This window comes from Eubalaena glacialis, chromosome 17 (assembly GCF_028564815.1).
Source record: "Eubalaena glacialis isolate mEubGla1 chromosome 17, mEubGla1.1.hap2.+ XY, whole genome shotgun sequence".
Lineage (NCBI taxonomy): Eukaryota > Metazoa > Chordata > Mammalia > Artiodactyla > Balaenidae > Eubalaena > Eubalaena glacialis.
The window spans coordinates 76,766,738-76,793,710 of record NC_083732.1 but is presented as its reverse complement, the minus strand read 5'-3'; the positions used below and the strand labels follow the sequence as shown (position 1 = coordinate 76,793,710).

General features: G+C 52.6%; 1 long non-coding RNA gene across 20 annotated transcripts in view; it reads right to left on the bottom strand.

Moving 5' to 3' along the window:
- The window catches only part of LOC133077459 (uncharacterized), a 380,931-nt gene that overhangs the window by 225,112 nt on the left and 128,846 nt on the right, over positions 1-26,973 (bottom strand). For all 20 annotated transcript variants that reach the window (XR_009697732.1, XR_009697735.1, XR_009697721.1 and 17 more), the window contains exon 3: positions 7,085-7,220. This is a non-coding gene — a long non-coding RNA (uncharacterized LOC133077459). The remainder of the gene's footprint in view (positions 1-7,084; positions 7,221-26,973) is intronic.

Sequence of the window (26,973 nt, the reverse complement as noted above, 5' to 3'; positions counted from 1 at the left end):
CCCCTCAGTCTTAAGGTTTCATCTTTGGAGGGAGAAAAAAAAATATCCTCCAGATGCCTTGCATCCCACAATGGGTATTTTCTTCATAAAGGCACCCATTACAACCAGCTCCAGGAGAGGGACAGAACTGGAGAGAAAATGGCTGGGAGCCAAAGAGTGTGAATTCCCAGCAGACCAGGCATCACTGAGAGCAACAAGGAGGACCCGGAGCCTTGGCAGCTCAGGGTTTCTGAAAGCCACCCACATCCCGGAAGAAGCCAGGTCACTAGACAGCTGTGTGGAGCTCTGCTGTTCACTCCATTACAAACCAGGGATAAAACCTGCTGGGTCTGGGGACTTCCCTGGTGGCGCAGTGGTTAAGAATCCGCCTGCCAATGCTGGGGACACGGGTTCGAGCCCTGGTCCGGGAAGATCCCTCATGCCGCAGAGCAACTAAGCCCGTGCGCCACAACTACTGAGCCCGTGTGCCACAACTACTGAAGCCCGCACGCCTAGAGCCCGAGCTCCGCAACAAGAGAAGCCACTGCGATGGGAAGCCCGTGCACCACAACGAAAAGTAGCCCCCGTTCGCCGCAACTAGAGAAAGCCCGCATGCAGCAACGAAGACCCAATGCAACCAAAAATAAATAAATAAAATTTTAAAAAATTAAAAAAAAAAAAAAAAACCTGCTGGGTCTCACACTTTGTTCAGTTCCGCCAGGTAAACCTGGGTCCCAGGGGAGCAGAAAAGGATGGGTGAAACCTGGAGAAAACCTAGAGCCCAAGCTGGGAGGTCTCCTGGAGGGAACAGGAGGCGTCTGTGGGCTACGGTAAAAGGCACGGAGAGACACACCAGGACAGAGTTATTGGTGATGTGTAGCGCTTACATCGATTTAGCAAACAGTCCTCTCATTAGTAAAAGCTTCTAAACGTTAGCCTCAAGTTAAAAAAAGAGAGAGCTTGAAATTATGCAAAAGCACATAGCAGCACTAGCATGGGCTTCACATCCATCCCATGGGGAGACGCCTCCATTTGCCATCTTGGGCATATTAGTTAATCCCCATTCCCTCATATGCTCTGAAAAGCAATTGAGATAATATATGTAAGGTGTTGGGAACACTATGAATAATACATTTGAGCTATTATTATTTTTACTATTATTACCAGTAGTATTAGTAGCAGAATCTTCATCATAGAACATACGCACCACTGCTACTCCTATAAGGACAGAACGTTATTAGTGGTGCCTAACAAGAGCTATTAGAATACCCAGTGCTTAGTACTTCAGGAGGCAAACTGATGGACCAGTAGAATGCACAAACGACTAACGAAATGAACGATCTCCCGTAATATGGGGAGAGCATCTTAAAAGGGAGGCAGCCCAGTGGATCACAAGGAGCAAGACCAGGAGTCCAGAGCTGCTGCTGCTTCCAGGAGCCTGACGCTACGACCACAGGAGAGTTCAGTACACACCTAAGTACACCTGAGCAAGAAAGAAGAGTGAAAACATAGAATTGGGTCCAGCTTAGGGAAACCCTGAACATCCGGATTCAGACAGAGCAGGACAAGAGAACTCGGTTTGGGCTCCTTGTTTTAAAGATGGGACTGGGAAGCTTCATAGGCATCAGCCTCGGCTCGACACCACAAGAGAAGCTTTGGGACCAAGGCAATCAAACTACCCTGCAGCCTATGGCCTGAGACGTGCATCCACCGTGTGTCTTAGCTCGGGCTGCCATAACAAAACACCAGAGGCTTCGTGGCTCACACAACAGACGTTTATTCTCACAGTTCTGGAGCACAGAAGTCCGAGATCAAGGGTCTCGAGATTTGAGAGCTCTCTCCCTGGCTTGCAAACAGCCGCCTTCCTGCCGTGTCCTCACATGGCAGAGAGAGAGGGAGAGGGAGGTCTCTAGTGAGCTCTCCTATCAGAGCAGGGCTCCACCCTCATGACCTCATTTAACCTAATTACTCCTTAATTCCAGTACAGCCACACTCAGGGTTAGGACTTTCAGCATACAAAGCTGGGGATTTGGAGGGTGTCCAAACATCCGGTCCATGACGCTGTGCAAACAACAGTTGTTCGAATATACCGTGTCTCCCCCAGGGCGTTTTTTACCTACTCTGTTGTCTCCCATAGCTGGGTGCAACACCTGGCTCACAGTGGGACAGTGGAAGAGGGCAGGGAGGGAGGGAGGAAGTTGCTACATCACGCCAGTCCCCACACTAGGTGCTGGGGCAGTGGATTCGGTGGGACAGACACCACCCCAGGCAGGAAGAGCACAAGTACAACGCCATTACCATCAGGTACCTTCCCCCGAAAGGCACCACAGAGAGAAAGATCTTCATCTGCAGAAGAAACAAGAACTGGGAGAGGGGAAAAGGGGGACAGCAGAGAAAAAGGGAGAAGGGGGGGAGGGGAGGGGAGGGAGAAACAGGTGGAGCAGAGAGGAGCAGCAAAGAGAAAGTCCAGACACGCCTGCGGATCACGTGGTGGGCAGCGGGGGAGCAGGTTCAGGTGCCTGGATTCAGAAGATCCGCGCTCATTTGTGAGATCCACCACCAACTAGCAGGGGGCTCCCAGCAGCACAGCTGCTCTGCGTCTCCAACTCATCCGTCTGTGAAATACAGGAGTCCTATCCTGCTCAGGCTGCTATAAACAAGATATCACAGACTGCGTGGCTTAAACAATGGAAATTTATTCCTCACGGTTCCGGAGGCCGGCAGTCCAAGATCAAGGTGCAGCTGACTCAGTTCCTGGTTTGCAGAAGGCTGTCTTCTGGCTGTGTCTGCACATCTCAGAGAGCAGAGAGAGACGTTACTCTCCCATGCCTATTCTTATAAGGGCATTAATCCCATCCTGAGGGCTCCACCCTTATGACCCGGCCACCTCCCAAGGGCCCCACCTCCTGACACCATTACACTGGGGATTAGGGTTTCTACATCTGACTTTGGGGCGGGGGGGGGGGGGGGGACACGAACATATAGTCCATAACGGGAATCCATAAAGCCAGCCTCCGTCTCCGGATTGCCTTGGGGGCCAGAACAGTGGTTCGTCCCTCCTTTCTTGCAGGCATCCTGCAGAGTGGCACAATGCAGGTTCTCCGTAAATAGTCATGGGATAAAAGAAAGACGGAAGAACAAAAAAGAACTTTCATAAACTCTATAAAGTCCTAAGCAAACAGTGCTTAGTTTCCCCAAAATCCCAGAACAAACCCGGGAGCCCTTGAAGGAACAGCACTCCGTGCATGATTTCTGACTTTCTAACCCCAACTCAGTGTCCAAAAGTGCAGGCAATCCAAGAAAACATTCCCCAAGCATGTCCTGTACGCCTGTCATGGTGCCAAAAGCTGGGGCGAAAGAGAGAGCAAGACCCAGAGCCTGTTCTCAAAACATTCCCAATCGAGGGAGAAGAGCTGGTGCTCACACAAGTTGGACGCTGCTTCCGGAGACAGAAGGAACCCAAAGCCACTGGGGAGATAAGAAGTGAAGGTTCCAAAGCCTGGCCTTTAATATTGATTATAATAACTATCACCCGCAGTGATAACTGCGGTGGGTACTCATCCGTGTGGCCAGCTGCTGGATACATTGGACTGAAGGAGACCCAGAAACGCTTTCGCTTTCAGGGGGTGGCTCGGACTCCCAGCCTCTGCAAAGCCCATCGCGGGCACCGCCGAGAGAGCTCGGCGTCTGCTGGTGTGACAAATGTTAACAGAATAAGCAAAACTAGGCACATTTTCCCCTAGACTTATGAATCCCTCCTCTGCATTTGCCCTCCTGTTCTGACATTAATTGAACTCTGTCTTCACTACTAAAAATAAACTCCAGGTCAAATGCAATGAGCCAAAACCTCAATATGAAACCACAAGAAACAGTAATAGTAAAATGGGCCAGTAGCAGAGGTGTTTTGAGAATCCGTTTCTGTTTCAAGGGTAGAGTTCCGAGTGGGTCGGGAATTCTTTCAGCAAACACTCCGGACACGGAATAAAGGAAGCAACCTTGACACACGTACCCTGTGGCCAAAGACCAGGGCTGGCTCGTGTCTGAGGACAGGCGGGCAGGTGCCTTCAGACACCCTCTCACCAAAGGCTAGAGAGGGCTGGCTTGGCAGTATCAGGCAGGACCCAAGAGACGCTCCCAGAGGGAGGCGGGCCCAGGAGAGGAGTCCAGAAAAGCAAGGTGAGCGTCAAAGGGAAGAAGGCAACGCTGCGCGCAGGTGCGAGGAGGGGCCGGGATGCGAGAGAGTCACACAGTCAGGAGCCAGACAGGTAAGGAGGTGGGAGAGAAGCAGATAACAAGGGCTCCCTCTCACTGACCATCTCTTCAGGCCAGGTGCTGCAGCTGAGAAAAAGAAGCGTGGAGAGCTATAAAGGACTTGCCCAGGGTCACAGCGGGTAGAGGGAAGTGCAACTGCGGTAAAATCCCGGTTACGGCGGGAACAGTGCAAACAGTCCCTGGGATGGGAAGGGTGTGGAGGCCTGCTGTTGGCGTGCAGCCCAGGTGAGCTGATTTCTAGGCAGGGATGAGGGCAGACAGGCTCCCAGTGGGAGAGCAGTGCCTTTAGAACAAGTAGAACCACAGGCACGAGCACAGATGTTTGGGCTTTTCTCAGAGTCCCTAGGACAGAGCAGCCCTGACCGGGGACACCTTCAGGCCTGCGAGCCTCGGATTCCCAGCGTCCCCTCCTGCTCTGTCTGCTCCCAGCGGCTGAATTCTAGGGAACTTCCTCTCCCATTACTCCCCAGACAGACCTGCCAAGCCTTTCCTCCATCAACAGGACGGTCCTTCCAGCTTTCAGATCCTCCGCCCCAGTGGCTGGACTCCTATCTGCCGTTTTCCCGGACGCGGGAACAGCCCGCTCCAGCCCTGCAGGTGCTACCGGGAGGGGGGAATCCCAGAACAGGTGACTGGACGTCCACGTACACACTCCTGCTGCCCAAGCGGATGGCCTGGACCGGGAGCGTGGGCTGCTGAAACAAAACTCAAGGACTGGTTGAGTGCTCGAGGGCCCAAAAAAGGCATGCAGCACTCTCACAGGATGGCCTGAGAGCTGCACTCACTGCAGCTGCCTTCTGACACCAGAATCAGCAAGTAGATTGTGGAAGAAAAGCGAACGGGGGGGGCTTCCCTGGTGGCACAGTGGTTGAGAACAGGAGGGCAAATGCAGTGGTGCCTGCCAATGCAGAGGACACGGGTTCAAGCCCTGGTCTGGGAAGATCCCACGTGCCGCGGAGCAACTAGGCCCGTGAGCCACAACTACTGAGCCTGCGCGTCTGGAGCCTGTGCTCCGCAACAAGAGAGGCCGCGACAGTGAGAGGCCCGCGCACCGCGATGAAGAGTGGCCCCCGCTCGCCGCAACTAGAGAAAGCCCTCGCACAGAAACGAAGACCCGACACAGCCAAAAATAAATAAATTAATTAATTAATTAAAAAAAAAAAAAAAAACTGCCTCACTGAAACCCACTGGGGAAGTTCAGGCTTTTAAAAGCGAATGGGGAACGTGAGCATGCAGGGCCGCTGAGCGCCCGAGGACGGAAAGGCTTCGCCAGTGTTCATCAGCTCAGCTCCTGGTAGGTCTTATTCATACGCATCTGCCAAGAGTCTCAAGGAGCAGCACCCTCTACGGGAAGCCTCTCGGAATGGACAAGGGACCCTCCCCAGGCCTCCCAGATGCCTGGTGAATCTGGAGAACCCTGTGTGTGTCAGGGCCGGCCCCCACGTTGACCGAAGGGCAAGGCCTCGTGCTCTCCATCTCTGCGGGTCACACCAACACGAGGAGGAGCACGTCGGCACGACCCTCAGCTGCTTCCCCAGTTCTGCTTCCCTAACTGTCTCCTCACCAGTTCACACTTCCTCACCCAAATTTCCACCCTTGAAGGGCTTTCCAATGTGTGGTAGGACTCATTTTTCCTTTTTCCATCATGTTACTTATTCTTCTCAACACCTTGCTGAAGAAAAAAAAAAAGATGCAACCGACCTCACTCTTTGCTCTACATTTTTAGAAACTTTCTCCCTTTGGTTCCCACTCTGGCTTTTCCTCTCTATGCCCTCTTTTTCAATTATTCATTCATTTGTTCTTTCAGTGTCCACAATGGGAGGCCCAACGCTGGGGTGTAAGAGTCCTTGCTCTAAACAAGCTCACCAGTGACTGGGGGGACAAGTGGGGGGACGGGCAGGGGAGGGCAGGAGAAGTTACATGGCGCATAAAGGCATGCCTTCAACTGCCGGCTACAGCCCAGTATGGGGAGTAATCAACTCTGCTCAGGTCGAGGGGGCTGTGCACGACCGAAGGTTGATTCACAAGCCGTTTCCCAGGCAGACTTGGTGGCAGGTGAAAGGCAGAGAGGACAGCAGAGCAAGGACATGGAAATAGCCTGCTGCATGGCAGGACCTCTAAATGGTGTAATTAATGCACTGAAAACAAACAAACAAACAAACGAAAACCCTCTTCTGTTTTGGAGCATTTCCTCCTCCATGAAAGGCAGAATGGTAAACTCTTTATCTCCACCATCTCATTCAGCACCCATAACATCCTCCTGGGGCACTAATAGGACCCCAATTTTAAAAATGAGGAAACTGAGGCTTGGGGAGGCTGAGGCAAGTAGCAAAACCAGGAAAACGGGTTTGCCTAAAGCCATCAGTTTTAACCTCTTACCCGTTACCCCAAGCAGCCTGAGACTTGGAAGCTGGCGCACGCAGTGCAAGCAGGCGGGGAGAGAAGAAGAGATCACTTCTGGATGCCCCCGAAGGTCTGCTGACCTGATCACATAATCCCACCAAACTTACATCCTCTCCCCAGCGTGGGCTCCACACATCTCAGCAGGATGGCTGGACCATCCTCACCTTCTGCCAGGGGGGAAAGTGTGGTATATCCACCTAGGAGATGGTGGACTCCTTCCTCAGCTGGGGACAGAGGGATTGCCCCCTGGCACAAGGTGTAGGCGCTGAGAACCAGGTCCTGTGTATCAGGGTTATGGAAAGCCAGCTTCCCAAGCACAGGAAGCTGGGCCGAGCAGTCAAAAACCACACCCCAAGCTGTGTTGCGAGAGATCACCAATTCCAATAGCCATCTTTGGTTCCATAAGGCTCAAGAGGAGAAAATCCCTTACCTTGATTCTTCACATCCCATGATATTCCAGCTTTAGTTCAGGGAAGAACAGTTTTCAAGTCCCTCTGGAGTATTGACTGGATACGTATTTTTTTTTTTCAAATTAAAGGCACTTAAATCCCAGGTGGAACAGGATGCTAGAAATATACAAGAAAAGGGAATTATTAGTGTCAGTGCTCACATGAATGAATTTGGTAATGAGAGATTTCATTCATTTAAAATATAAGAAGTGCATATTTACTATATGCTAAATGAGAAGCATCTGACGAGCAGGCATTTATTGAGTAGCTACTATGCGCCAAGCACTGTGTTGGACATTTGAACACATGAAGCCACTTGACCCTATGAGATCGGTCTTGGCAGCTGCATATTTCAGAAGTCACGTAAGCAGCCAGGCCACAGAGGGTCAGGTGTTCCTGACTCCCAAGGCCCCCCTCCATCAATCATGGTCCCCTTCCTTCCCCGCTAAAGCTTTTTCATTCATCTGATTCCAGGAATTCTGGGTAGAGGGGAAGGAGAAACATACCCAACAACTTAATTCTGAGAATGGCCAGTCCCTGGAAGCCCAACCCATTCTACGGACAGTGGGGAGGACGTGAATCACGGAAGCTGCATCAGATTAACTTGGTTGTAAGCTTTATCTGCCCTCAACACTGTCATGTAGTAACATGGGATCAGTGGACATCATGCGTTACTCAGGGAACCAAAAACGTAGCCTTGCCAGAGATTCTTATCCTAACTGCTAATGGAGATGGCTTACATGAAGAGGCCAAAAGGGTGGAGTGGTGTGGGGAATGGGACCCAGGGGCCGCCCCTGGTTTACCAGCTCTGGCAGGACCTCCTAAAATCCCCAGAAGCAGGGCTGAACGCTCAGCTGGGTGGGCACAGACACGGACCCTCTCCTCTCCTTCAAGGGGCGGGGCAGCACCCACAGAAAGCCACACTGTCACATTTACAACGGGGTGATCCTTTCCCCTTCCAGACCTCCCTCCTGCCCACCCCTACTCCCCGCAAAAACTCCCAGCCTCGTGGCAGCCAGATCATCAAGGAGAAGAGGCTCAGTGAGCACAGACTCAGGAGATAGAAGGCTGACAAGTTCTGAAGGGGAATTTGCCCTCAAGTCTGGGACAGCCGGAGCAGCACACAGGCTGCTCTCTCAGCTGAGAGGGAGGAGGCCAGGCAGTTTGGATTCCGCGCCATCAGTTCCCTCTCTCTCCTCCAGGAAAAAAACTTGGCCCCGGTTTGCCTCTCCGAAGCCTCTGGTTGTCACATTCCTCCCTTGGATGTGTTAGCATCACGGACCGACCTACAAGAGCTCTGCAAGCCCCAGAGAGTTCCTGTCTGCTCCCATCAAGCGCTGGTTTAATCCATCCGAATCCCAGTTCCCAGCAGGAGAGGGCAAATCCCCCCTCCCTCAGAGAAGCCCCCTTGACTAGCCATGCGCTGAGAAAGATGCCATCCTCAGCACATCCACGCTCCCTCTGTGGGCAGCCTCCCACGCTTCTCAGACATTTTGACCAGGAAAGCACTTTTTGCCTCATTGTCGAAATGCATTCGCTTCATTACCCAAAAAAGGCAGCAGCCCAGCTTCCTGGTTGACTGTAGGCTCTTGTCAGAGTGCCTGGCTTGGCATCCCAGTTCTGCGACTGAAAAGGTCCTTTGAGGAGCCTGAACGAGCAGCTTCAGCTCTCTGAGCCTCAGTTTATCATCTTAAAGGTTTGCTCTTAGTGTGAGGTGAGAACCTCTGCAGAGCTTAGCTCTTGGCCTGGCGCGTTAGGAACACTTAGAAACGTCAGCTGCCATTAATACCGCACTTAAGCACGTGCCCGGGCCCTAACTTCTTCGTCTCCTCCCAATCAGGGGGGGGAAAACAAGGTCTCCCCTCTTCCTGTCTCACCACCATGACTTGTTCAGTGCGGGGCCTCAGTACACGGGGCTAAGGGCACAAGTGAAGCCAACGCAAACAGCACTAAAAGCTGAGGTCTGCGTCACAGCTACTCAGCTCCAGGCCTGGCTGTGGCTCTCACGTCTCAGTTTATTCATCTGTGAAATGGAATGGATTATGACACTTACCCCATCTCCCAGATGTGCTGCCAGGATGAAGTGAGATAGTGCATGCAAAAGGGGCTCTGTAAACTACAAGTACTAGGGAAATGTAATTAATCGTATCAACAGTGCCACTTAGGAGCACACTCGGTATGGGACACTTTGCTAAGGAATATCCTCCCGGACCTCAGTGAGCACCTACCAGGACCCCAGGAGGTCAGGTCACAGGTATGACCATCATCTCCCCTTTACAGATGTGGAAACTAAAGCTCGGGCGAAGGAGGCTGCCTGATTGGTGTCGGCAAATCCGTGGCTGAGTTGTTGGCGTGCGGGCTCACCCCTACCCCTCCTCCTTGTAAGGAGCCTGCAGGAACCAGGACATCAGCTCCTACAGAAAAAGAACCTCTCTCCAAGGCAGCCAGACTGATTAATGTTTTTAATTAATGTTTTAAACCATATGCACGGAGCAATGTTCCATGGAAATTAGGGAACTAAAATTTCTTAACTTTCTCCCAGGAGTCGGCCCAGCCAGAGAGAGGCGCGCTGCCAGAGCATGGGGGGAGGGCGGCCTGGGCTGGCCAGGGTGGCCGGAGTGGGAAGGTCACAGAGTGGGAAGGTCACAGCCCTGCCTCAACACACGGAGCCTGACAGGCAGTGCGGTCACGTAGAGAGACAAGCCAGGGAAAAAGGAGAGTGGCCTGGCACAGGGTGACGGGATGCGCACGGCTGCTCCTCCCAGGAATCTGGCAACCCCAGCAGAAGAGGAGGCAGGGCGGCAGGAGGAAGCCCAGCGGGTAGCATGTGCCTGGGGCCTGGGCCTGAAGGGTGAAGGGGCTGCTGCTCCTAGACCTTCCTGCCTGACACGCTGTCCAAAGGATAGACTTTCACCTGCTCTGTGGCTCACGGAGATACTCTACACTTGAACCTGAACCAAGGGGGCCACGGGCTTTCACAGGGATGCTGACAATACTTCCCTGATGTCGCCCGGGACGGATGGAGATCACTGCTGGGCCCCAGTGGAGCCTCAGGGGAGCCTGAGTGCCCATGACGGGCAGACCCGTGACCCTCAAGGGCCCAAGGAAGTGAGAGGCGGATGGGGGCCCAGACACCAGCCCCTTGGCCGGGATCTTCCTTGCTCTGCCTATAGCATTTCAAGTGTGTCGCAGTTCCAGAGTGTCTACTCCTTTCTACAACCCGAAAAAAGGGGCTGTACCATCTTCCTTTCTCCAACGAGAAGGTAAGGGGCACAGAGTGTGACATACAGCACTGGTGATTAATCACCAGCTCTGCTGTGAGCAAGGCCACCGTGTCACTGGGCAGCCGGCCCGGACGCCACATGGATGCTGCCTGGGCAGCAGGGCCACCTGGGCACACTGATGGCAGCCGGGACCAGCCACCCCATACAGGGCCCTGAGCTGCTTGGCAGGAGAGAGTGAGCCAGCCATGAAATAAGCGACCGCACGGGGACTCCTGACCTGGAAATCATCAAAATGCCATCCGTTCACAGCAAACAGACCATAGTGGTGGGCTGCAGTGCCTATAGGAGCAGAGGACAGGACAGCTTCCCCCAGGAAGCCCCTGAGAGCAGGCCCTGGCCTTGGGATGTGTTTGTTCCCCCTGGAGAAGGCCCCGGAAAAGGACATAAACACAGGTACTCCTGTGCCTCTCCTGGAGGGGCAAAGCTGGTGAAGGCCCCAGCCTGGCTTGCACGCTTGCCCCGGACTCTATGAGATCCAGAAGGCCAGAACGCAGAGGCAACATGTACAGACTCAGAACACAGGCTGTCTGGGTCAGAGCTAGTTCCCACCAGTCAGCACCCGTGCACCCCGGGCAGTCTACTTAACCTCTCTGATCATCATCTGTAAATCAGGGCTGGTGAGAGCAGCTACCTTCCGAGACTGGGGTGGGGACCACAGCAATGTACGTAGAAAGTATACCGCGACGTGTGGCTCAGGGTAAATGCTTAACACTTTTGCTATTCTCAGTGTCTAATCGCTGTCATTATTCCTCTTGCCTGGCAGGCAGACTGACAGTCCTGGATTTGAATCCCACCTCTGCCACTTCCTGGGAATGTGACCAGGGACCAGTCACTTGACCTCCCTATGCCTCAGTTTCCTCATCTACAAAATATGGACCAGCCACATGGCACCACCAAGGATTACAGGGGCACACGTAGCAAAGCAAGGGGTACAGTATGAGCTTTCAAGAATGAAGGCCCTTGGGCTTCCCTGGTGGCGCAGTGGTTGAGAATCCGCCTGCCAATGCAGGGGACACGGGTTCGAGCCCTGGTCTGGGAAGATCCCACGTGCCGCGGAGCAACTAGGCCCGTGAGCCACAACTACTGAGCCTGCGCGTCTGGAGCCTGTGCTCCGCAGCAAGAGAGGCCGCGACAGTGAGAGGCCCGCGCACCGCGATGAAGAGTGGCCCCCGCTTGCCGCAACTAGAGAAAGCCCTTGCACGGAAACGAAGACCCAACACAGCCATAAATAAATAAATAAATAAATAAAAATTTAAAACAAGAATGAAGGCCCCGACCCCAACTGAGGGGCATCCTACAAAGCAACTGGGCTGGACTCTTCCAAAATGTCAAGGTCAAGAACAGCCGAGGAACTGCTCTAGGATAAAAGGAGGCTAAAGAGACATAGCCACTAAACACAGTGCTGACCTGGAATCAGAAAGAAACAGTCCAAAAGGACATTATTGGGGCAACTGATGAAACTGTGCATGGCCTGCGGATTACATAATACAATTGTAGCAATGCTAAATTTCCAGAATTTGATCATTACACTGTGGTTATGTAAGAGAATGTCCTTGTTCTTAGGAAACACACGCAGAACGTGTAGGGATAAAAGGGCAATGTCTGCAATTTATCCTGAAATGGTTCAGAAGAAAAATTGTGTGTGTGTGTGTGTGCGCGTGTGTGTGTGTGTGTGCGTGCAGGGGGCAGGGTGCACAGAGAGTTAACGATCAGTGAATCTGGGTGTATGGTAGTTCTCGTATCATCGTTGTAATTTTTTCTGCCGGTCTGAAATCATACCCAAGTAAAAGATGCCCAAGAGCCGGGGGTAGGGGGGGTGCGCAGGAGGGTGGTAACAGGCCTAAAGGTCTAATACAGACCATCTATGCAGGCCCAAACCATAAGCCTTTCCCACCAAAACCCAGTCACCTGATGTATACATGTTATGATTTATTGTGTAGGATACTACAAAGGATAAAACTGAAGTTGAATTTGAACTATCACCCCTCCTGCCAAGAAAAAGAAAGACGGATGATGGCTTCTTCTATTCCCACGCCCCAGGGCCAGGCTTGGAGGGCCCACATCCTTGCCATCCAGCGGGGGGCGGGGGGCACCCTGGAGGAAGGCAGAGGCAGCATGGACCACTGCAGCCAAGGCTGGCTTTCACTACGTGCCAGGCAGTGTTATGAGAGCTGTCTGCATCTTGAGTCATTTGATTCCCCCAAGAACCCTTCAGGCAGATTCTACTGTTATTCCGCTTCCACACTGCAGGAAACTGAGGCTGGAGACAGCCTCCTGCCCGGGGTTTAATCTGGAGCATGAGTGAGCTGGGATTTGCGCCCAAGCTGCATCCACAGGCAGCAGGGAGGCAGGCACTCCAGGCCAAGGAGCAGCCAGCACCAAGCCCAGCCCTGCCCCTGAAGCCGAGGCCCCAGGCCCCGTAATGCTGAGGTTCCAATGCAGCTACAGGGGGCTGAGATCCAGGCTCCCTGTCCTGTGTTCTCCCCTCACGGCCACCCTAGCACTGTACACATTTGATGCTCGACACCTGTTTTGAGATGCGGTCACAGAAACACAGCTTCCTTTTCAAGGAGTTTCAGCAACGCAAGGATGATCTCTGGGAGACCCAACACACTGGGGACGTCAGTGTCATCAGCGAGGAGAAAAATGGGTCTGGGGACAAAAAGTTTAGGGGTCTTCATTGAAAACTCTTTTATCCCTTCTGTGTCTTGTCTTGTGAATGACTTACCTCTTCAAAAATGTTTGTTCACTTATTTTTTTAATACGAAGTTAGGAAAGGAAATCAACCCAGTTCCTGTGTAAGCCTGCTCTGAGTATGAGCCATTCCGTGCTGTACAATGCCGCGTCGCTGTACACAGCTGTCACTCACTACACATCCTCCTATTTTCAGGGGTGGCGGGACCAGAATGATTAAAGACCCAGAAGGAGCAACACAACCCATTACACTTGAGGGTGCTAAGATCTGGTGGCCAAGAGACCAGCCCGTAGGTCCCTGGAACTCCAGAGCTGCTGCGAAAGCAAGGTGGGAACACCACCTAAAGCAGTCCTCTCCCAGTTCTCCAACTCCAGTGCCAGGAACTGGGCAGTGCTCTCAGCCCTACCACCACCCAGAAGGCGGGTGGGGACTCCTGGGATGGCCATTTTACAGCTCAAGAAACAAAGGCACGGGATACGTGGGAACAGTGCCCAAGTCCTCCGCAGGGGAGAGGCTGGTGGAGAGTGCAGAAGTCTAGCTCTGGAAACAGTTCCTAAACCCTACCCCTCCCCCAGGACGGAGAGTGAGGACCCACCTCTGTGCCATGAAGAAAGGATCTAGAGTCAAGAGATTCCCGGGTTCCCAGCCAAGCTCCCCGCAAAAGCTGAAAGCATGGGGGAGACAACATTTGACAGCACTACCCCGTGTGTCAACGGAAGAAGATAATATCTGTGAAAATGCTTTGTAAACTGTAAAGTGCCGTGCAAATCCTCCCATCGAAACAGAGGGTGCATTGGCAGCCGGGGGAGGAAGAGGCTTCTGGAGGGTCAGCCTTACCAGGCAGCTTCTCCTGAAGCATGGCAGCATTTCACCTCCTGACCTTCTACCCCAAACTCTCTTTTTCATACCTGCACTTACATTCAACTTTCTCTCACGAACACCCTCCCACCGCCCCTCCCACCCCAGGGGTGTAAGATCATTAAATCAACCCCAAGGTAAATAGTTTTCGATTCTCCAACCCCAAAAACCTCCCTTCCTGCCACTGCACTTGGGTCTTGTCACCCAGAACATCAAAGCTAGCACTTTCGGTAAAAGCCTCTCAGATCACTTGGGTGACGTGCAAAGATAAAAACAACCTGCCACATGCCAGGCTGTGGAGCACACCTTGGTGCCCAGTGGGGAGGGGAGTGGGCTGGGAAGAAACGGCGAACTGTACTGGCTAACACTTTGCAGGGAGTCCGACACCCTGCCCCCTCTCCAAGTCCAAGTCTGCTGGGTGACCTTGTAAGTCCCTTCCCCACTTGGGGCCTCTTGCCAAGGAAGGGGTTGGATGGCACAATCTCTAGGTCGCTTTCAGATCTAAAATTCACTGATTCCATCTCACCCTCCTCGCTCAGAGTCTCTACTTCCTGAACTGTAATGACAGTTGATTTACATACAGGAAAATAAAAGCAACTACGAGGTCGCTCATACACTGGGCTGTAGTTTTTGGTGACTCACAAAGGAAAAAATACATGTTTCCACTCAGCTCAAAAGAGTGGTCCCTCCACTCTCCAATTACTCAAAAGTCACTAGGCCAATGGAAGCCCGGGGGAAGTTCCAGGCTACCGGGAGTTCAAACGTCAGTGGACGCAAGCTCAGCAGGGAATTTCCCATGGCGGACAGGTGCAGCAACAGGTGGGCTGGATGGAGAGTCCCCTCCCTCCCTGAGAAAAACAGCTCTTACCCATTCACCCTCCATCTCGATAAGTCATCTCCTATGGAGCCAAGGAAACACCGGGTCCAACACTGGGCCAGGGCCCACCTTCCAGGAAGTCACACCCCAGAATGAATGTCCCCTCTTCCAGGAAGCCAATGTTGAACCACCACCCTCCCCAAACCCCATAGCCTATAAACTCCATAAGCGCAGCAATGGTGCCTGGCATATAATAGATGCTAAAAAAAATCATTGCTAAAATAGTAAATACTTGCTGGATGACTTAATCATGCTGTTTCCATAAAGCTTAAGTAATTCCACCCCCCAAAATACTGGGTGCCTGTTGTGTGCTAGGTACTGGGGATAGAATGGTGAACAAAGCAGACATCGATCCATCCAGCCATCATCCAAAGCAATTGCCGAACGTGCTGGCAGAAGATGACCCTCAGCTGTTGCCCTTCTTTGGAGACTGTCTTGGCTGAAGACACTGCCTTGCTCAAGGTGGCACACCCTCCCAAGGGAGCCTTCAAACAATGACTGATCAATCCTCATCTCAATTCTGGGCAATTCTGAAAGGCCATTCTAGCGCCAGGGCTCCCAGGGGGTTGGCTGGGGTCTTGGTTAGCCATTGTCACAGCTCAGCTTCTCCCTCTGCCCCTTCTTGATTTCTTCCCCCTCAGTTTCACAGCTGTTGATTCCAAAGGCACCCCACAATAAACATCCCACTTACTAACTTCAATCTCAGCATCTGCTTCGCAGGAAACCCAACCTACAGCAAGAAGGTTCTCATGATTGATGATCAGGCCCTGTGCCACCAGGATGAAGGTTTTAGGGCCAGGACGAGTGAACAGACCTCCCCTAGTTGGGACAGCTGCCTTATTGACAAGGATGCCAAGGCTGGGCTCAAGGCTATGATCGATGAAGGAGAGCTGTGAATTAGCAAACACCTGTAGTTGTTTTAACATGTGATGAGTCCCAGGTCCTTAAGGAAGAGGTGCATATTCTTCATCTGTGTTCTCCCGGCACCCAGTACAGGAAAGGAGCTCTGCTGAATGATTCAGTGATGACTGGATGGACCAATGGATATATAAACAGACATACTTGGTTGAACAAGAAAGTCACACCTAAAGCAGCTAGACAACAAATGAAAAATAATGATTCTGTATAGGTTAAATTATGTCATCCATGTAAGCATTTATCGTGGTGCTCAAGAAATATTCACGATGAAGATGACAAGTAAGCCACTCACAGAGAACTCCCTAGAGAAGGTGACCTGCAATCAGCAGCTTGAAAGAAGTGAGAGAATGGAGGAAGGCATATGAAACAAGAGAAACGAGGCATTAGCACTGGTCAGCTGAGTTCTGGCTGCTCGTCAGATACCCGGTACGTAACCACTCTCATCGTGGGGCTGCCGTGACAGCCCAGGATGTAAGGCGGGGGATGCCTTCCGTAACCATTACATCCATCACCATGTATGTGGGCTGTGATGTTCCCATCACCAGGGGAAACAACGTTGATGGAAGGTCCTGAACACAGTACTGCAGTTTGGAGACTTAATCCTAAAGGGACAGGAAGCCATCAAGGTTGTGAAACAGAGGTGCTAGGTGACAGCTGGGAACCTAAGCTTCAGAACTCGTGCAAGATTTCTTAAATCATCCATCCCTTCGGTTTTGGACAGTTGCTTGGGATGCCTAGGCTGCCGTGTTCCTGAAGCAGATGGGGACTTGGGAGGTGCCTAGAGCCTCCATTCTGAGACAGCAGCCTCAGGGGCAGAATCAACACTGGAGAACCCCAGACGCCAGCCTCAGTCCCCCTAAGAAATGTACAGACCCTGGGGGCCATCCTCACCCAGGCACCCACCCAACCCACTGACAGTCCTCATTTCTGAGGGTGATGCCCAGGGAAACAGATAGGAGTGCCAAGGGAAAGGGGAATAAATAGGAGCCTGGTGTTTGTGCAAACAAAAGTAAGTTACGAGGACAATGGGAAAGGGATAAAGTTTACTTGGGAAAATTATGAAACGAGTGACGTCACAGAGGCTATTTGTTAAGCAGGACAGTGTATTCTAGAAAACACAGAGGACTTTGGCCTGTTACTCTTCCCTGAGCTGGGAGCATCTAAAAGGCTAAATGCTGGGGCCATCACAGGTGGTAGGCAGAGGAGACCCACCTCCAGGGCCAGCGGGATGCTGAGTGTCAGGCGGAAGGTACAGATCTCAAGGGGCAGTAAAGCTCAGAATTCAGGCAGACAGGCTTTGCTGCCGAGCGATCTGGGCTGGAACTGAGGCTCCAACACTTCCTTCCTGCACGACCTGGGCTAGGAAGAACCCACCTCCCAGAGCCTCTGCGATACAAACCTACCGGAGTGCCCACGGGGACCGAACAGACCTATGCAAGGCACCGGACACATAGCGAGCACTCAAAAGTGATGCTGCTGTTATTTAATCATCGGTCACAGGCCTACGTAAGAACCATCTGGTGCTACCCTTTCCAACTGCACTCCACAAATCCCTTGGGCTTCAAGAGTACCCTGTGAGGCCCCTCCTGGGGGCTCAATGGAGTTGAGGAGGGGGCAGCATGGGGACCATATCCCCATTTTGACTCCAACAGCCCTGCTTTAATAGTTGTCTACATAAGGCCTGCACACAGACTTCAGCTGGGCCAAAGGGGTTTGAGGGCTTTAAGACAGCGTGAAAGCTTCGGACATTCACGCTCTTACTTTACCAAAGAAAAAAAATGAAGCTTCAAGAATCAAGGGGCAGACTTCCCTGGTGGCGCAGTGGTTAAGAATCCGCCTGCCCATGCAGGGGACACGGGTTCGAGCCCTGGTCCGGGAAGATCCCACATGCCGCGGAGCAACTAAGCCCGTGCGCCACAACTACTGAGCCTGTGCTCTAGAGCCCGCAAGCCACAACTACTGAGCCCACGTGCCACAAGCACTGAAGCCCGCGCGCCTAGAGCCCGTGCTCTGCAACAAGAGAAGCCACCGCAATGAGAAGCCTGCGCACCGCAACGAAGAGTAGTCCCCGCTCGCCGCAACTAGAGAAAGCCCGCGCGCAGCAACGAAGACCCAACGCGGCCAAAAATACAATAAATAAATAAATAAATTTATTTTAAAAAAAAAAGAACCAAGAGACTCATCTAAACTCACACAGCACGTCAGCGGTAGGGAAGGGAAGGTGCAGCTGGAGACCCTGAATCTCCCCAACAGTTAGTTCAAAGGCTGGGGTTGTTGGATGTGTCCTCTGAGGTCTGCTGCTCGGGGGTATGAGACTCCCACTCTGTGGGCATGGGGGCGGTGACCCCCAATGCCTTGGCACCCCAAGTGCAAGTCCACAAGTCCCGACCCTCAAAGCCTGGTTCAAAGAGCAAAAGGAACAACAAGTGGAGAATCCGATCCCAGGCAGAGGAAAAGCAACCCCTCCACTTCCCAAAAGAGGGACAGTCTTCCTCAGATCACTCCCCAGAGCTGGGCTCAGGGTCTAGACCCAGGGGCCTGGTAAGAACCGCCCCAGGAGCCATTGAGGCAGAAATGGGACTCAGTCCACAAACGTCAGGGATGAGAGAGGCAAGAAACTAAAAAGAAGAAACCAGTCCCTTCCTTGTCAAGAAATCACAGCTCCCAGACACGCAGACGGGTCTGGTCCGAAGTCACCCATGGGTTTCTATCTGCCCACATCATAGGGCCAGCCAAGCAGTCATGCAACTTCTCCAAAGGCAGGGAGGACAGCAGAAGAGCAAGACTTCTCACAAGTGGAAATGCTCTCCCATGACCCCAGGTCAACTGTCAACCCAAGAAGCAGCACAAAGGAAGGAAACCCTGGCATCGAAGAACAGATCAATCCTACAGAAATCACTCATAACGGCCACGCGTCTCCAGCCTCCTCAGTGCTGGGCGCTGGTGGGCTTTCCACGTGATCACCAATCCTGAAACACAGCTATAGTGTCCCCAAGTGACAGATGGGTGAAATGAGGCTCACAGAGCTTCCTCAACACACAGCCAGATTTGAACACGTACTGTGTGGAGTGTCCTGTGTTTGTAGCCAGATCTACCTAATAAAGCCCTTTCCCGAGTCCCTCACCCTTTTTTCCCCACACTCTTGTTTTAAGAACATTAGGTCTGTACGACCTTGCTTTATTCAACAAGAAAACCACAGGTTGTCCAGCATGGGAGGGATGCAAGCAACAGTGACACCACCCTCAGAAACACTGTGGAGGGGATAACCTTGGAGGTTTCTTGTCACTCTAAGATTCTCCAAGTCTAAACTGAAATTCCAACTCCCATCCAATTATTCCCCCTGAGTTGAACGTAGGCACTCCTACAACCCCAAAAACATAAGCTTTGCTCTTCCTTAGGGACAGCAAGGCTCTTTAAAATCCATCCTGGCATCTCCCAAGTGGCCTCAGCCATCCTGGGGAGGAAGGTTCCAGCTGGAGAGCCAGACAAGGACTCCAGGCACCCGACGACAGACAGGGAGAGCTAAACAGGGCTCGGGGGAGCCTCCCAGCCCCACAGGATGTGGCAAGGTGAAGAAGTAAGAGAAGAATCAGAGAAAGCAATCTAGAAACACAAACAGCACCACAAATAAAGCGACTTAACAGGAAACAGTGGGACTTTTCTTCACTTCTTTTTTAAAGCTAGGAAGCCCAAAAATAGTTGAAAGCCATGTCGCAGAGCTTTCCGAAGACAAATCCTGCCTTGTTCAGTAAACAAATCTAGGGGGACAAATACGAAGTCTGAAGTCATGAAGACTACAAGGGCAAGTTCAGATCACGCACAGAACTCCACGGTGCACGTGAGGAGCAGGGGGTTTCAATCCCAGCCCCCAAGCCCAGGAGCCCATGTGCCAAACAGCAGTTCACACAAAGGCTCAATTTTGAAGCTCACTCATTTTAAGTAAAGGCTGCGTAGCAACTGGCTCAACTTGAAGGCGTCCACATGGAAAGTCACGAATTTGGCTGGAGAAGCAGCCAACATCAGCATTCCCCAAGACAGTTGGTAAACAAGCAGATGAAAAAAAAACAAACAAAAAAAAACAATTGGCCTCATTAGGGATAAAAAAAAGTATGAACGTTAACAAGAGACTTTTCTGCATCAACTGAATTATAATTTTTTTAAGCTGATGATACCTGGCATTGATGAAGTTGTGGTGAAATGGGCATGTCCACATGTTGATGGGACTAACGTCAAAAACCTTATTTGACAGTAACTTGGCAATATGGGTCGAGAGTCATAAAACTGTGCCTTTTTACTCAATAATCCTTCTGCTGAGAATCTGTCCAAAGGATTTTCCAAGAACAGAAGAGTTGTATGCACAAAGCTGTGCAAAGCACCCTTAAGTATCAATATTACAGCAAACTACTAGGAACCTTCCTTTTTAACAGCAGAGAACTGGTTTAGAAGATGATGTATCAACTCGACGAACTTCTTTAAAAATGGTCATTAGTCAGGTGCTTGAACAAAATGGAAAAATGCTTAGGATATAATGTCAGATTACAGAATATTCCCTACACATATGCCTGTATCAAATCCTAAGTTAATGTATGGACAGACATATCAGATATCTGAAAGCAATCTGATTGGTCAAGGGGAGGGTGGTTAGTGATTTCATTTTCTCATCCATTTCCGTTCTTGGGAATCAGTGTTGTTTGTGCAATAAATGACAATAATGTCTATGATGATGATGATGATGAAGATTTTTATTGGTAAAACTTCAATAATGTATGGGAAAGGAGTGAGTGGAACTCTGGTGCACTAGAAACAGCACTCAGGGTATGAGAAACAATCAAACCCAGAGGCATTTGAGGATAAACGCAAAGAACTGCGATCTCTAAGCAGAGCATGGAAAATGTAGACACCAATGGGGCCACATATCAGCAACGTCAGCCTTCCAGGCCCCAGAGAGCATCCGGCAGTATCTGATCATCTCAGCTTTCTGAGAGTCAGTCTTGCTCTTCCCCGCCATGCCCACAGCTCTCAAACAGGAATAGAAACCCCTGGATCTGTGTATATGTAAATGTCCGTCTTCCTAAAACACAAAACCCTGCTCATTTAAATACTGAACTTCCTCAGCTAGGTGTTTCTCAAAAAGGCAACTTAGACCAGTTTCTACACGTGGTGCTCAAGGTCACTTGGAACTTTCGTTTTCTGTAGGGTAGGATCCAGATGGGAGTTCCAGAGCCACAGCAATCTCAGTGAACCGCCGTCCGCACTCACAGTCCGGGCAGGGGCGGTCAAGCTAGCGGTCAGCACTCTGAAGTCACAGGTGGACAGCCCAACTCCAACCCTACCAGCCCTGTGCCTTTGGATATGTATTTCACCCTTGTGACCTCAGGTCTTCGCATCCATAAAATGGGGATTTTTCCAGAACTTTCCTCAGAGGGGCACGGTGAGGATTGAGAGAAATACACACACTCAGCACAGCGCCTGGCAGCCAGCTGGAGGCACTCACTCGCTCCTGGCTCTCACCGTTACTCTCATTCCAGAGTCCCCTCGTCTGATAGATTCGTCTGAGGTCTTCACAGACCACGTGTGCCTAGGTGGCAAGGGAGGGCACACCTGTAAGTGACCAAATGCAGCTCAACCCTGGCTGATATTCGGATCACGTGGTTGCTTCAAAACGCCCAGACGTCCCGGTCCCTCCCAGCACAATTATCAATATATCCGATTCACTGCGGGTGGGGCCCTGGCACAGCTGTTTTGTGACGCTGAATCCACTGTGCCACTGACCTGGGGCACATCTAACTCAGGCGAGAGCAACCAGTGATTGCTCCTGCAAACCCCCAAGCCCGAGAGAGAGCGAGGCAGGAGCCTTTCTTCATCTCTTTAGGGCATGGCTCAGCAGCTCCTTTTGGAACCATCAAGCACGCTCTGAGTGACAGGCAGATGGCAAGGAGTTGCCCGGCTCTCTGCCCTCCTGCTCGGCCTGGTGATTTCCTGCAAGGCAGTGGAGTGCACCAGCTGAGCGCCTGCCCAGCAGAGGCCACTGGGAAGCACCTGCCCAGCGCAGGCAGTGACACTGATGGGCCGGCAGTGAACACAAGTCCCCGGGCGGTCCCTGCCCAACCTCAGCCTCCTTCCCATCATCTGAGAACTCCCTGTGCGTCCCTGGCACAGTGGCAGCAGACAGGCCTCCGGGAGCGGCACTGATTTCAGAGGGGGAGAGCCCAGCATCTCTGGAGGAGGCGGGTGTAAAGTGCAGGAGGACCACACCTCTGAGCCTGAGCCCCCGCTGACCCTCATCTGTGAAATGGGCATAGCCCTCCCCGCAGGGGGGCTGGGAGAGTGCCCTGGGCCAGGCTCTCAACCAATGTGGCAGGAGCTGCGGTTGGCGTGAAATGCCACTGAAGGGAGATATGGGGGCCACTCTTCCTGCGCGAAACTCAACCCTCCTCCCCGCAGCGCGCAGGCTTCCAGCCTTGTTGCCGCCACCTCGGCCCCAGAGGTGAGGCGACAGCTGCTGAGGAACCTGCAGGGCTGCCCGGGACCAGGGTGCCCTCCCTCCCCGGGGAAGGGAGCAGCACCACGGCTTTGCCTGAGAGGAGAGGGGCTTGCTGGGCCCTCTGCAATACTCTGGCCTGCCTGGAGGTCTCACTGCAAGACTGTTCAAAGGCCAGGACACTGCTCTTCCATCTCCATTCCTAAAGAACCCTCAGCAGACTCTGCCTGGGCTTCAATCCAAGAGCCCCTGTTTTTATCACACTGACAGGTGGCTAAGAACCTTCCATGACTTAGCCACAGTAACACCTGGAACCCTCTCAGTAGGCTTTTGGGGTTGATGCTACTCTTATCCCCATTTTACAGATGAGGAAGGTGAGGCATGAGAGGGCAGCTACCTTGCCCAAGGTCATGCGACAGAGCCGGATCTTGGAGCCTCGGGGGTTCCAGAGGCCAGGCTCTCCCGTGCGACACTACGGGGCCCTGGTTCCAGGGTTGCTCCTCCTCTGATTCCTCCCTTCGGTCACCTACATTATCGGGCCCTTGCTCTATGCCAGCCCAGGGTTGGGGGCGGGGAGGAGGGGGCAGAGACTCTCCACGGGTAAAGACACAATCCATCCTCTCAAGAGCTCACCTAATCCAGATATTCCTAAAGCCCTCAGACACAACCCCAGACAGATTGAGAACTCGTGAAAACCTCTCTAAGCAGTGAGGAGCGGGGCCACCTCCCGCAGGGGCTGGGCACAGGGTGGGGGCCATGGGGATGGGCTTCAGGGGGCAGCCTGGGAGGCCGGGCAGACCTGGGTGTGAATGCCATCTGCTCGCAGACGTGCTGTGAGCCGGGCTCGTCCCTGTCTGGTCCTCCTCTGCAGAGCAGGGATGATAAAAGGACCCCCTCCCAGAGCGGCTCTGAGGAGTAAATGAGAAAGCGTCTGCAGAGCGCTCACAGTAAGCCAGGGGGCACGTCTGCACAATCAGATGCCAATCCGAGGACTAGAGCCACAGGTGGTCCGACTCAGAGGGCTGCTGGGCTTCAGGGTGGGGTGGGGAGCCCTCGAGAGGCCCCGGAAGGTATCTGGGAGGGGTCTGCCCCTGAGATGGATGGGTAGGTTTTAGGTAGGTCAGAGAAGCCCCCTAGCCGAGGAGAAAGGCATGAATCAGGATAAGGAGGTAGGAGAGCCAGAGGATGGGGCTACCACCCGGTTGAAGCAAACTATAGGCTGGAGACTTGAATGACTAGGATAGGGAAGAACAGCTTTCAGCGGATTTCACAACAGACCCCATGACAGTGTAACTGCCCAGTGGTAATGAATGACTGAATGAGGGAATGCCAAATCATATCAGCAGAGGCAAATAAGGAAGGTGCACTTATAAACTTACAACTGCAGGCCCTAAATAGAGTCTGGGAAAGCCCTTGCCTGGGACAGAATGGGACTCCCTTTTGTGTTAGGCTCCTAGGGGCTCCTAGGTAACAAATGACCACAAACCAGGTGGCTTAAAACAACAAAAATCAATTCTTTCACAGTTCCGGAGGATGGAAGTCCAAAATCAAGCTGTCAGCAGGGCCATGCTTTCTCAGAAGGCTCTAGAGAAGCATCCTTGCAGGCCTCTTCCTAGCTTCTGGTTTGCTGGCAATCCTTGGTGTTCCTTGGCTGGTAGATGCAGAGTCCAATCTGCCTCCATCCTCACATGGCCTTTGTCCGTGTGTGTGTGTGTATGTGTGTGTGTGTGTGTCCCCTTTCTCTTATAAAAACACCATGCACTGGACTCAGGGCTCACCCTACTCCAATATGACCTCACATTAACTCGATGGCATTGGCAAAGACCCTACTTCCAAACAAGGTCACACTCACAGGTACTGAGGGTTAGGATGTGAAAATACCTTTACAGGGTACACATTCCACCCACTATACCTCCTTCACCACAACCTCCCAGATATGCTTCCCTGGTCAGCTTTCACCGAAACCAGCGTCTGGGTTAGCTGCCACCTCCCAGCATCTTCAGTTAACAGGGACACATTACAGTCCCTAACGCAGAATCCCTGATGAAGCAAGGACGCACAGCACATCTGTAAGACCAGAGAGGCTGCATGTGCCAGCCTGGCCCTCATCTCTGGAAGTCTGAGCTGCTGCATTCACAACAACAAACAAACCTTTCTGAAGAGAGAAGTCATTCATAAGACAAAGTACAGAAGGGATAAAAGAGTTTTCAATGAAGACCCTACCACTGTGTCCCCAGACCCATTTTTCTCCTCCTAATGGTATTTTTTGAAAGGGGGCCACCCCACCCCACAACGGGCCCCGACCTCTGCACTCAAGAGGCACCCAGATCCAGGGTGTCTGGACAACAGAGGTCCCCAGATCTGCACCTGTTAGAAGGGACAGTTGAACACAGAGCCTGTTCGCTAAGAGAACAGGTGGGCAGGTATCACTGAAAAAGGTGTGTATGCACTCCTGGGTGTCTGCAGGAGCCTCCGCCCGGTTTCTGAAAGATCCCGGACTTCTCCCCAGCCGCCATTTGGAAAACTCCGTGGAATCCATTTGTCCAGTCAGCCAGGTAGTCCTTCCACAGACATTTCTCAAGCCCCACTCTCCTGCTCTCCTGTGTGTGACTGCTGGCCGGGCGCAGACGTGAACAGAGAAGGACAGCGTGGAAAGTGACGAGGCACTCCAAGGTCAAGGGATGCCAGGCCTGCAAACCCCAGAGTGGCCTTGCAAGGAAGCACCCAGGCATATCCACAGGCATCAATAAATGTTAGCTGTGGCAAAGAGAGCAGGCAGACTTTTTTTTTTCTTTTTTGGCCACGCCACAGGGCATGTGGGATCTTAGTTCCCGGACCAGGGATCGAACCCATGTCCCCTGCAGTGGAAGCGCAGAGTCCTAACCACTGGACCACCAGGTAAGTCCAAAACGAGACTTTTCTAGTCCATAAACGAGGCCTCCACGTGCTCACAGATTTCCCATCGACCCTGCTGTGTGACCCTGAGCGAGTTTCAGAAGCCCCCTGCACGAGCTCCTCTCCTCACCCAGATGTATGAACCTGAGATTGAAAGGAGTCGTGCAGCACGTGGCACTTTTCCTCTTTGTCTTTATGGAAGGTGTAGCAGTGACCGGGGAAGCTGCCCCTTCCTTGGGAGATGTCTCCAAGTGGGCAGGGAAAACACAGTGTGAACCCTCCCTGAAGTGGCCTCGCTCTTAGCAGGGCCACAGAGCATGCCTGGACCCAGCCGGACCAAGCCGCATGTCAGGGTCTGCCATGTGCAGACCCTGTGGTTCGGTCCGGAACACACACCTTGTGGTGAACGTCCCACCTTCTCAGGGCGGCGCCCACCCTAGCCTCTGCCATTTATCTGCCTTTCCACCAGTAATGTGTTTCGAGCCTACTTTGTGCCCCAGATTGGGGCCTGGGGGATGGGGGGAGAGGGGAGGAGACAGAGACCCAGGCTTCATGGACTAATCCCAGGGTCCTCCCCTCCCTTGACCCCTCCTCCTAGCCCGCTGGGAGTGGACCTCCCTGCCTCCTGATTCATTGCCCAGTTCATTCCTGATCTCCCACTGGAGGCCTCAGGTCCGGTTTTCCATGGGAGGAAAGGCCCTGCCCTCCTTCTGACCTCTCCCTTTGTCACGGTGGGTGGATGCCCATCTCTGTAAAAAGCACACAACCTACAATCAGCCCGGGCTGATGTCCCAGGAGCCTCCAGAAACAAACACTCATTACCTGAGGAGCTGTCAAGAGTCCCACCTTCCAATTAGCCTGCCAAAGCAGGCATCAGCGGCCTACCGGGGGGTCCCCTTCTGGGGGTGAGGGGGCCTGGGGCTCGGGCTGGCTCAGCCAGCCAGCATACCTGCCGTGGCTCAGGGACCTGTGATGGAGGGAAAGGAGTCTGAGCACGTCCCAGGGAGAGAAAGGAGGACGACACTCTGATGTCCCCACCAGCAGGGTTTACCTGCTGTGAACCTAAAAGAGATAAGGTCAAACTCAACAGACAAGAGGTTTCCATGAAAGTCCTTCCTACACCCTGCTATGCACCCACAAGCCAAGGAATGCCTGTAGCCACCAGAAGCCGGAAGAGGCAAAGAAAGATTCTCCCCTAGAGACACTGAGGGTGCACGACCTTGCCAACACCTTGATTTCAGAATTCTGGCCTCCAGAACTGTAAGAGAATACATGCCCATGGTTTTAAACCATCTAGTTTATAGTCATTCGTTTTGGCAGCCACAGAAAACTAATATGGGACCCTCGCCTCCAGCGTAGGAAGGAAGCCCATGCCAACTCACGATGGAGGTGTGAAGCCCAATGGGGTTGAGAACCTCCATCCTGAGAACCTCCATCATCTGACTCCGGACCCATCGGTGCCTTCGGTTGTTGGCAGCTGTACCTGCGGGCTGAGAATGGGGCAGGAAAAGGCACGACCACTTTTGAATGAATGAACTGCTGCCCTCCGCTCTGACATGAAGGAGCAGGTCCACCGTGGGGGACAAGGCCCCCCGAGTCTGGAAGGATAACTGGAGAAAAAGTCTCCTGACAGATGCTGCTATCCTCAGACCCGGCGCGGGCACACCTTTCTCTGCCCCCTTCTGCCACCCCAACTGCTGTCCTGTAGCCCTGCTGGTCCCACCGCACTGTCCCTTACACCTGTGGCTCTCCTTCCCCAGCTCTGGCTGGGTTTTCCGCTCCACTGGCCATGAACTCCTTGACGGTGGGGACATTTCCACTCTCCACTGGCCCCCAGCCCTCGACGAGAGTTACTGGAAAGA